General features: G+C 57.6%; 2 long non-coding RNA genes across 8 annotated transcripts; both read right to left on the reverse strand.

The window, feature by feature from the left end:
- Positions 1-119: 119 nt before the first annotated feature.
- On the reverse strand, positions 120-2971 carry LOC140646076 (uncharacterized). 3 transcript variants are annotated; one of them, XR_012040306.1, is made up of 4 exons: positions 2871-2971; positions 2354-2494; positions 1124-1320; positions 120-234 (listed from the first exon to the last, which is right to left on the reverse strand). It is a non-coding gene; the product is annotated as an uncharacterized lncRNA (long non-coding RNA). The 3 variants fall into 3 exon arrangements; XR_012040305.1 differs by lacking the exon at positions 120-234 and having other exon boundaries at positions 923-1320; XR_012040307.1 differs by lacking the exon at positions 120-234 and having other exon boundaries at positions 923-1320; positions 2320-2494.
- A 1185-nt stretch (positions 2972-4156) lies between these two features.
- Positions 4157-9448, reverse strand: LOC140646077 (uncharacterized). 5 transcript variants are annotated; one of them, XR_012040312.1, is made up of 5 exons: positions 9068-9145; positions 8293-8622; positions 6834-6924; positions 5506-5759; positions 4157-4267 (listed from the first exon to the last, which is right to left on the reverse strand). It is a non-coding gene; the product is annotated as an uncharacterized lncRNA (long non-coding RNA). The 5 variants fall into 5 exon arrangements; XR_012040311.1 differs by having other exon boundaries at positions 4164-4267; positions 5407-5759; XR_012040310.1 differs by lacking the exons at positions 5506-5759; positions 9068-9145 and adding an exon at positions 9418-9448.
- Between the last annotated feature and the right edge of the window lie 843 nt (positions 9449-10291).

Raw genomic sequence — 10291 nt, forward strand, 5'->3', positions numbered from 1 at the left:
CATATGCATCAAGTCTCCTGGAATGATAATGCATATTCATTCTATTTCCGGAACTAATTATCATACTTGCGTGGTCATTACGCATGCGTCCTTGAGCTCCGAGGGGCTTCCGTGGGGTCTCTGGTGGTCCTTGGTGGCCGTACAGGTGTGTCCTTTAGTCGACCCCTTCTTCTGGACATGCGCAATCCCACCTTGCTTATGTAACTTGCTCCCCTTCTTCATGGTGCGTGGTTCCTAACAATGATTCGGCACCCTTAGCACAAACCAATTATTCTAACCACCCTTGACTCTTTGTCCAAGATGGGCTGGGAGCTGTACTGGGAACGTAGCAGCATGACCGTACTACTCCTTGTCCAATTGTCTTTGGGCATAGTAGCATAGCCATAGCCATAGGTGTACAAACACAATATTAAAGCATTGTCTAACCTGCTCCTATCTCTATGTTGCTTAGTTACAAAAAGAACAAACTAACAATTTTGGTTACATCTGGTTACACTTACTTTCATCAGGCCATTTACATATGTACATGCCCCACCAAAAAAGGAGCTCCGCTAGAAAAATAAAGGGGGGCAGCCCCAGCCCCTGTCCCGCAGCCTGGCAGCCGCCCCACGCCATAGGGGAGCGTGCCCGAGGACGGTGCCACGTCTCTCGCTCGGCCTCTGCTCCGCCATCTTCCCCCTCCCTTCCCGCGCTGCGACGGGCTCCCCAGGGCAACAAACGGCCCCGGTCCCTCTCGGCCCCGGGCTCTCCCCACCACCTGCGGGGCACCCACCGCACACAGAGCCAGGAGCCTCCAGCCACAGGGCTGGCCCCTGACCCTCACCATGCTTCACCACCCGCAGAGAAACCTGGCCGGGGGGATCTGGGAGCACCACCAGACGCTTACAGCAAGACCGCTGAAAAACAAAAACCCCACATTCCCTTTCAGCACATGAAAAAAACAGCACAGCAGAAAGTACAGGGATTCAGTCAGAATAAGGGATAGGAGAGGAGCTGAGCTAAAGCAGGATTCTAGGGAAACGGGTCCGCTCCAGATACAGCGCACGCTTTAACAGCTACACTGACTGCAACGCTTCAAATCCCTATTGAGACCAAGCGGTAGGATTTTCAACACCTTCTTCACCTAAAAGTGAACGCTCTTGCTGCTCTTGGAAAACGCCTCATCGCTTCCTTCCAGCACTGCTGCAGCACCACAACCCGGTGAGGCTGCAGGACAAGGCCGGACCGTCATCAGAATCTACGCTTACGGATCCACCACAACGGCTACGGCCCTCGCGGCTGCTGCTGCTGCTGCACGTCTTGCTCGCTCGGTCAAGAAAGCTGAAAGGGAAGTGTAAACCTTTAGAGAGTAACATGGAAAATAAAGAACACATCTCAGTAATTCACTCTACGCTAAAAAGGTGGCCGTATGTTTATATACATCCAACAACAAGACTTACACTAGAAAAGCATTTGAGTTTCCTTTTGCATTCATTTACCTTGCACAGCTGGGATACCGTTAAACCATCTCTCTCCAAAATGCACGGTTATAACGTGACTGGGGGGGGTTGTGCGCTATGTCCCTCCTAGTGACATCTGCCCAGCTGCGCTGCCCAAGAGAGACGCTACTGAAGCGCCAGAAACGCGCCATGGAAAGAGAGGCAGAAATAAAGCACTGCAGAGCACGCCGTCAAAATACTGGGGAAAACCCCGTAACGTTCAGTTGCCTCTCTCTTGAAACACGGAGAACAAATACCTCACTGCTGAAACACACCTCCTAAGTTGCATGCCACAGCTATTGGGCAGTTACAGTTTCAACAGTGCCAGTCGCTTTGTCAATGACACCATTTTAACTTCTGTTTAAAGTTCCAGTTTGATAGAAAAGTCAGTGAGATAAGAGATCCCCCAGACGGTTTCACTGGGGGAAGGGGGGCGCAGAAATCAAATCCCCAGTGCTGCAATACATCAGGCTACCAAAAGGGACCGGCAGATTTGCTAATGCTTTTGGCTGTACCGAAGCATGCAGAGGAACGCCTTTCCATCATATCTCGGCTGTTGCAACCGAGAACCAAAGACCAGCGATGCCATCAGCTTTTGGAAGACGTGCTGGGCTTGGGTCCTTGGAAGGAAATTGACTTTTCTGGGTGTTTTTAAAGAGAGTGAAAAGTCTTGCTGCTGATGACTTCTACTGGCACGTCCAGCCGCTCCGATGGGAAGTTCATCAAATGCAACTTCTTTGAATGAGAAGGATTGCCAGTCGGGAAAATCTCTTCCCAACTGAAGTCAAAAATTACACACCGTAGCTTCAGGAAAAAGGACCTTCTCGAAGCAGTAACTCACCAAAACCACATCAGGACTCACTGGCGGTACTTACAAGGCTGCTAACGCTTCTTGGGAAAGCCTGGAAAACACGCGGAAGCGACGCCCATTTGTCCCGTTTTGGCCACGTCTCTTCTTTGACCTTGACGGCTTTTCGTACGGATGCTAGGATCGCAGTAAGGCTTTTCAAGTACTCCTACAAGATATTTTAAAACCTTACTGACTGAAAAAGCAGAAAGCTTTTCCCAGGAAAACAAAGGCTCTTTCTTCTGAACACCTGAACTCTTCCCAACAGTTTCTTTCCTCTTTTAGTACAAAATTATTTTCACAGTATCATTTCATAGGAAGCGCACAGAAACAGAAGATTACGCTTTCGGGAAGAGAAAAGAAACGGAGGGAAGTCAGCTTTGCGTAGGCACGCTCCAGAACACGCCTTTTTCTATCTGTAGTATTTGTGTTGAAATACTTCACAGAAAAACTACAGAAGGAGAGTTGGCACATTCTTCACCTTAACTTTCAAGTCCCCGCTACGAGTACCTTAGGAAAAACGCAGGCACACATCGTAGACATACCGTGGACTTGCAGACCACTACGGATCCTTTCCGTCCGTCTTGCACTTTCCTGGCAGAAGAAAGGGCGACCGCGGCGAAATGGTGGCGGCTGACATTCTGCTGAGAGAGGAAAAAAACCCTTTAGCATAAAGCTGGGTAGGAATCTAAAGCTTCCTTTTTTGGTGAAGCTTGGTGAAGACTACAACTGAGCAGAGGAAAAAGTGTTTTGCATCATCTTCGGTACAGTTGACGATACAGGCCGCTAGAGCTTGGGCACTTTTTAGACAACCGTGCCCCTCCATGACTCACGGGCAGCTTTGGTTTGCGCAGCAAAAAGCGCAGCAAGAAGACGGCACGCCCTCAGACCCAGAGCGCAACCCTCCGGATGGCCACACGCCCCTCGCTGTTTTGAGGAGGAGCCGCCGAGCATCCCTGCGAGCACAGCTGCACGCGCAACATCACTTTCACCTACGCTGATTTCAGCGGATGCAGTTTCTGAAGCTTTACACTGAAAACCGTATCTTGACACTTCGCCACAGGAGAAGCGATCCGTAACTAGAACCCCACAAAAACCTTGAAACACCACTTGCAATCCCACAGCAGCGACAGCTTCAGAACTATTTAGACCAGGAACAAGGGAGAAAAATAAAACCGCTTCATCGCACGCACGGGAAAGCGGCAGAGAAAAGGGTCAGCATTCGTAGCCCTCACAGAAAACAGGCATTCTCCTTCCCTTCCTAAAGCCCTCTCTTGGGTCTAAATACCGCAGCACTACCGTGGCAGTATCGAGAGCAGGGAACAACAGCCCCGCCGCTGGACGTTTACGTAGCGGCATACATAAACAGAGGGACACGTTTTGCCACGCACAACCCTGAACTTCCTGAAAATTCACGTTTACCAAAAAGAGCCACTTGGAGCATACTGCCCAGCAGCGTTTGGCAATAAAACTGCCATGTGGTGGACCCACGCAAATCGCTCGGTAACTTGCTATTTGCTTCCCGTTGTTTTTCTTCCTTCGGAAATTCTACTTGCGGCCAAGTTATTCACTACGGCTTCAAGCATTGACCTTCCTGGGATTACCAGCACATCTACACAGGCAAGTAACTTACCTGCTCTTCTACCGTTGTCCAAATTCCAATTACAGTCATGAAAGAGGAGTGAAAGAGAAGAAAAGGAGAGCTCAGGCAGCAAGAGAGCTCTGCAGGCTGCCGCCACTCAGCGTCGCACTCTTCTTTTTAAACCACACACACGCGCCCCCCACAAAAAAACAGACCAAAAACCCCGTGACCTTGTACCTTTTTTCTTTCCAGAGCTCATCCCTGTCTCAGCACGCCGTCTTGTCAAAGCGTGAAGTGCAGATGATCTGTAGCCCAATGACATTTGCGTGCGATGGATACGTGTTCAGAAGGAGTCCAGATCTGTAAGACAGGTGCCGTTTTGGTGGTTTTAATAATCATCACTCGAGTGCATTGACTGACACGTTTGGAAGGAAACTAACTGTTGTGGTTTAGCCCCAGTCGGCAATTAAGTGCCACCCAGCAGCTGGCTCACCCTCCCCCCAGGGGATGGGGGAAAGAAGCCAAGGAGCAAAAGTCAGAAAACTCGTGGCCTCAGATAAGAAGAGGTTAATCATTGGAACAAAACAAGAAGAAGAAGAATGAATTATCATGAGAAGGAAAACAACAAGACAGCAAGAGAGGAACAAAACCCAGGAAAAAACAAGGGATGCAAGCCCTCACCACCCGCCGACCGATGCCCAGCCACTCCCCCAGCAGCGATCCCTATCCCCCGGCCAACTCCCCCCAGTCTCCATACTGGGCATGACGCCAGATGGCACGGAATAGCCCTTTGGCCAGCTTCCATCAACTCTTTTGGCCGTGTCCCCTCCCAGTTTCTCGTGCGCCCGGCAGAGCACGGGAAGCTCAAAACTCCTTGACCAGTGGAAGCATTTCTTAGCAACAACTAGAACATCACTGTGTTATCAACATTATTCTCATCCTAAAATCCAAAACACAGCACTCTACCAGCTACTAGGAAGAAAATTAACTCTATCCCAGACGAAACCAGGACACTCATTCCCTTTTAAACGTAGCGTCTCCTTGGGGGAAAAAAAATGTGTTAGAGACAGAAAAAAAAAAAAAAAAGACAACTCAGGGCTCCCAACCACCACCGAGCAGTGGGGAAATTAACGAAAGTGAAGACAAAGAGCAGCAACGCTGTAATCCTGATCACGGACTTCAGAGACCCTCCAAGTCTACACCTCAAGCCTAGGAATGACTAGTCCTTTTTTGGAAGGACAAACTTTTTTTACATAAAACTCCTAGACTGAAGGCTCCACGGAAGAGAATGCGGATTGACCCACAGCACAGCATGCCATCAACACTCTAATGAAAAAAAAAAAATTGAATAAAAATCAAGTTGAAATGTCAGTTTCCATCACATTTCACTCATTCTATTTCTACTGGCGTCTAGGTGCTCCAAAATTAACTCTACTGACACCATAGGTTACTAACAATGTAGTTGTGCATATAAAAAGAAAAGGCTCTTGCCAACTTGCCCATAAAGTTAGTCTGAACAAACAGAAGAGAAACACTTGACCCTGAAGAAGGTAACAGGCAGCTCTTCATTTATCCGAGATGAAAGTTCATTCTTTTACCCGAAAGGAAAACCTTCGGAACTGCCAAGGGACCAATCCAGGAACGAGGCACGCTCTGTTACCCGCAGGTCTTCATCACCTTTTCTGCACTGGCAGCAGATTTGCCTTTTCTCTGGGTTTCAGGCGGAGCATCTGCAGCGTCCCTGAACTCGCAAAGGTTTCTCCCCGCTCCCCCGGCCCCATACGCGCGATTCCCTGAGCGGCAAGCGGGACCGACCACGCGGGATTTTCTGCACGTGACGCCGAAGGTGACACTGGGAAAAGAGGAGGCAAAAAATGATCCTGTTTGTCACACCCAGCCGACGGGGAAAACACAGGGAGGGTTCTGCCAGAGGGGCCCTGCGGGGCCAGGCCGTGCCCTGAGGCAGCTCCAACCGACCGGCCCCTCTCCCCTTTGCCAGGTACCGGGGAGACACCGCTGCCTCCCGCTGCCGCCTCGCCCGCGCCCCCTCGCAGCGGGGCTGCCCCAGGAGAGCCGGGGCACCCCCACCTCGCTCCCACCCCCAGGAACGGGACCGGGAGACGCCCTCCATGCAGGGAGGGGCGCAGGGCGTGGATTTAATCCCCGAGGGAAGAGGCCAGGCTCCCCGCTGGCAGAAGGACCGCTCGCCTCCCTGCTGCTCAGAGACGCTGGCTGGGGACAGCCCTGCCTGCGCCCGGCCGCTCTGCAGCCCCGCTGGGAGCGCAGTCCGGCCGACGGATGCTCCAGCGAACAGACGCTCCGGCTCATGGCCGCCCCCGCTCAGCTAACGTTGCCTCTGGCTAACGCACGCTCCAGACAGCGGACACCCCATCTCCTTCCAGCTCCTCCTCGCTACAGCTCTGGCTAACCGAAGCTCCGGCTCCGCACCGAAGCTCCGCTGGATTTCAGCTCCTTCTCCTTACGAGCTCCAGCTATTTGCCACAGTCTGGGCTTTGGACAAGCTCGGAAAGCGGTCGCTGTCAGAACTTGAATATGACTATTAAACATCACAGCTGGACGCTGTGGAAATACCGATTCATCAGTTTGTACGATTAAGTAGTTAAGAACTATTCTCAGCAGCGTACAAAGAAGAGCTGGGCTCCAAGAGGGCGTGCGGGGTCTGAAAAGCACCCTTCCCCCAGAGGCCACCTCAGACCGAGAGGCTGGCCCGGGGCACGCCGACCTCCCGAACTCTGGGCTCCGACGCGACCAGACCCCCACCCTCCAGGGAGGGTCCGTGCACCCTGCCCACCCTCTGCTTTCCCCCGCAGCCCCCAACGCCCTCCCCCCGCCCTGCGCAAACAGCCAAACTGGCTTCTGCTTTGGGCCCCCAAACCAGCTCCCATTTCTGAGCCCACAAACCCACCTGCTCAGCCTGTTCTCGAGTCCCAAAAATGCAGCACTTCACCTCTGCTCCTCAGCCCAAAAACGTACCGCTCGGTCCCCTCTGGCAGGTCCTGAAAACGCACGACTCAAGCTGTTTCTCAGCCCCAAAGTCAGCCACCTCAGCCTCTTTTCAAGCCCCGAGAACACAAGACCTGCTCTCCATTTTCAGGCCCCAAACCAGCTCACCCTCTCTGCTTTCCGACCCCTTTGCGGTCCCCATGCGTGATGCTGCGGGGTGGGGGGAGCGGAGCCACCCACAGCCCTGCACCCCCAGGGCCACACGTGCACTTTTTGGGAGCGCTTGGGCACTGCGGAGGGCCCGGCCCCACACCTCTGCAGGGCCGCACCAGCACAGGCAGGGCATCGCTTTATTACGGCTGCTTCCGGCTCGCTTTCTCCGGCACTGGTTGGGGGTGCCGGGCCCGCACCCCAAACCCCCGCAGCCCCAAGCACCCCTGCGGGAGCCGGGCCAGCCGCCTCCAGGAACCCCCGCCCGCCGCAGCCGCGGCCCTTCCCCGCCCCTCCGGCCACCGGCACCCGCCCGGCGCCGCAGGAGGCCCCCGGGCCGCCGCTGCCCGACCTGCGCCGGGAGCGGCAGAGGCTGCCCAGCTCCACAAGCAGAACCTGAGAGCCAGATGGGGCTGCCCCTACTCCCCCCGGCTCGCACACGGGTTCGGCCCCAAAACCCCCCGACGAACCCCAGGAGAGCGCTCGGCCCGGGGCTGCTTTTTCCCCGCCAGTCCCAAGAGAACAGAGCCTGCACCCGCCCCTATTTCATACAGGGATGGGGAGCAGGACAGAGGACTGGAAAGAGAAAAGGAAGACAAGGGAGAAGACTGAGGTGCCGCCAGAGAATGAAAGGCCGAAAGAAAGGTCAGAGACGTGAGGAAATCCAAACACAACAGGGACGAGAAGCCCTGCAGAGAGATGGAGCAAGAAAAGGCAGGGTCAGCGAGCAGGACAGAGGGGTAGAGAGGTGGGGGCAAAGGAGAGGAAGAAGAACAGAGGAACGTGACGGCGACAGGGCGCAGGACATACAGACAGAGAGAGAAAAACCACAGGGAACAGGACAAAGGGACTGGGAAAGCAAGAAAGGGTCAGATTTGTACAAAGAGACCAAGAAGGAAAAAGGGCAAAAAAAGCAAGCCATGGGCTAGAGGACAGAGGCAGAGGAAAAAAGGGCCAGGGAGCAGGACAGAGAAGGAGAGAAAGGAAAAAGCGGAGACAGGGAAGAGGGTCAGGGAGAGGAAGCAAAGGGCAGGGAGCAGGAGAGAGGTGGAGAAAGAAGCGCTGGGGCAGAAGGATAGAAAGAGAAAAAGACAGACAGGAAGAAGGATGGCGGACGATAGAGAGAGGGGAAAAAGAAGGACGAGGAGCAGGACACAGATTGTCAGACAGGGACAGGGAGCAAGACCACGCGCTGGCTGACGCATACAGACCCTGCGGTGCACGCTGGCGGCCTGGCCTGCCGCGGACTACGAGGAGGGATCCTTCCTCACCCGGAGAGGCAGGCTCTCTCTTGCCTGCAGCGGGAGGCAGCCGCCAGACGGCCTTCCATTTCTTCTTCTTTACCCTTCTCTGGCTTCTTTCTCCAGCTTCAGCCGCGGCAGCTCCTGTCCCACAGCCAGCAAGCGCTCCGCCCGTCCCTTTTCGCCCCCACGCCGCGAGGAGAGCCAGGCCAGGCACAGACAATCCACGCAAGCCTGAGGCGGGTGCCGTCACCGGCAGCCCCAGGGGAGGAAGGGACGACCGTGTCCTCAGCGCAGCCTCTGGGAGAGGGAAAGAAGAAGCAGCCGCCGTTATTACCGCAGATCGCCCCGGCTGAAGCCTCTCCTTCCGCAGGGGCTTCTCGAGACGCGCGGAAGGCCAGCTTGCCACCGGCACGACGGGGCTTGGGAGCGACCTGGGGCTACGGGACAGGCTTCAGGGGAGGGGCTGGAGCTGGGGGCAGCTGCGCGTGGGGGGGCAAGCGGGGCCGGGGGAGGCTCAGGGGAGCTCTGGGCGGGGAGCCGCCCGGCGTCTGCGCCTGGGGGGGTGTCCGCCTTCTTCCCCTCTCCCCTTCTCTCAGCTCTCGGGCAACTCCCTGGGGCTGCCCTGACCCAGCTCGCCTCCGGCACACCGGCAGCCTGCCGCAGCGGGCACTTTCAGGCTTCCGTCCCGCAGCCAGCGGGCAGAACACACCCCGCGCCCGCCAAAGGGGCTCGCTCGCCTTACCGCTGCCCCAGGACGCCCGCCGCCGCCGAGACCCGCGCCCAGCGCGCCGCCATGCCGCTCCCGGGCACCGCGCATGCGCCGGCCGCCGACGGCGCGCCGGAGGGCCAGGGCTGGCGCCCGAACGCCGGGCGGCAGCACCGCGCTGCGGCCGTGCCGCCGCGGCAGCAGCGGAGGCGGCAGCGCCGCTGCGCCCTTGTGCGGTGTCGGCGCTGCAGTACCGCGCCGCGGCACCGGCAGCAGCGAGCACCCGGCGGGCGGCGCGGACCCAGGGCGGCACCGGCGCTGCAGTTCCGCGCCGGCGCCCGCCGGCAGCGTGCACGCGGGCGGCGGCAGCGGCGGCGTTTCCTTACCGGGAGGCAGCAACGAGCGCGGCGGCGGCGCCGCAGGCACCGCGGCACCGCCTTGCCGTTACCGGCGGACGGCAGCCGCGGTGAGCACGGCGGCACCCCACCGCACATGCGCGGTGCCGGACCTGCAGTACCGCGTTTCCTCCGCCAGAGGGGAGCAGTGAGCGCGGGCACCGCCGCGCGCCCGCCCGCCCCCCGCCCCCCGCGCGCGCGCGCCCGTGCCCGAGGCCGTTCCCCGCGGGCAGGCGGCTGCCGGCCCCGGCAGGTACCCGGAGGCCAGCATTGGGGCGAGGACGCACCCCGGCGTGCTGCACACACCAGCGGGGCTGGCTGGAACCTCCCTGCCGAAAGACTACATCTCCCGGCATGCCCTGCCAACAACGTGCCCGACCACAAGCTGGCTACCCCAGGACTACAGCTCCCAGCATGCTGCGGGCTGCTGCCTTCTGTGCCATTTAACCCTATGGGGACACCGGCCCCTACGCCCTCCTCCCCTCACCAGCACCCGCGGGCCCCCGCGCCTGCGGAGCCGGCTCGCAGGGCCGGGATTCCCAGCACCACCACCGGCTCCGCCGGGTCCGATGCTTCCCCACCTGCCCCGCACCCCTCCGCACGACCTGGAAACCCCACACACACAGACACGCACCCGGGGACGGGGACGGGCTTTGTGTCGGGACCACCCTTTTGCAGGGCCCCGACCCAGCAGCTTCCCCAGCACTACCCCTACCCCCCCGGTGAGCCCCAGCGCTCAGGCAGCCCCGCGTGTCCCTGTGCGGCCTCCCCCCTGTCCCGGGGCATCAGCTTTCCCCCATCCCCTCGGCTTCTGGGCCACCCGCGACCCGGCGCCGCACCCTCCGCTCCTTGGCCCTAGTGCGGG

Source organism: Ciconia boyciana, unplaced genomic scaffold (genome assembly GCF_034638445.1).
Source record: "Ciconia boyciana unplaced genomic scaffold, ASM3463844v1 HiC_scaffold_164, whole genome shotgun sequence".
Taxonomy (NCBI): domain Eukaryota; kingdom Metazoa; phylum Chordata; class Aves; order Ciconiiformes; family Ciconiidae; genus Ciconia; species Ciconia boyciana.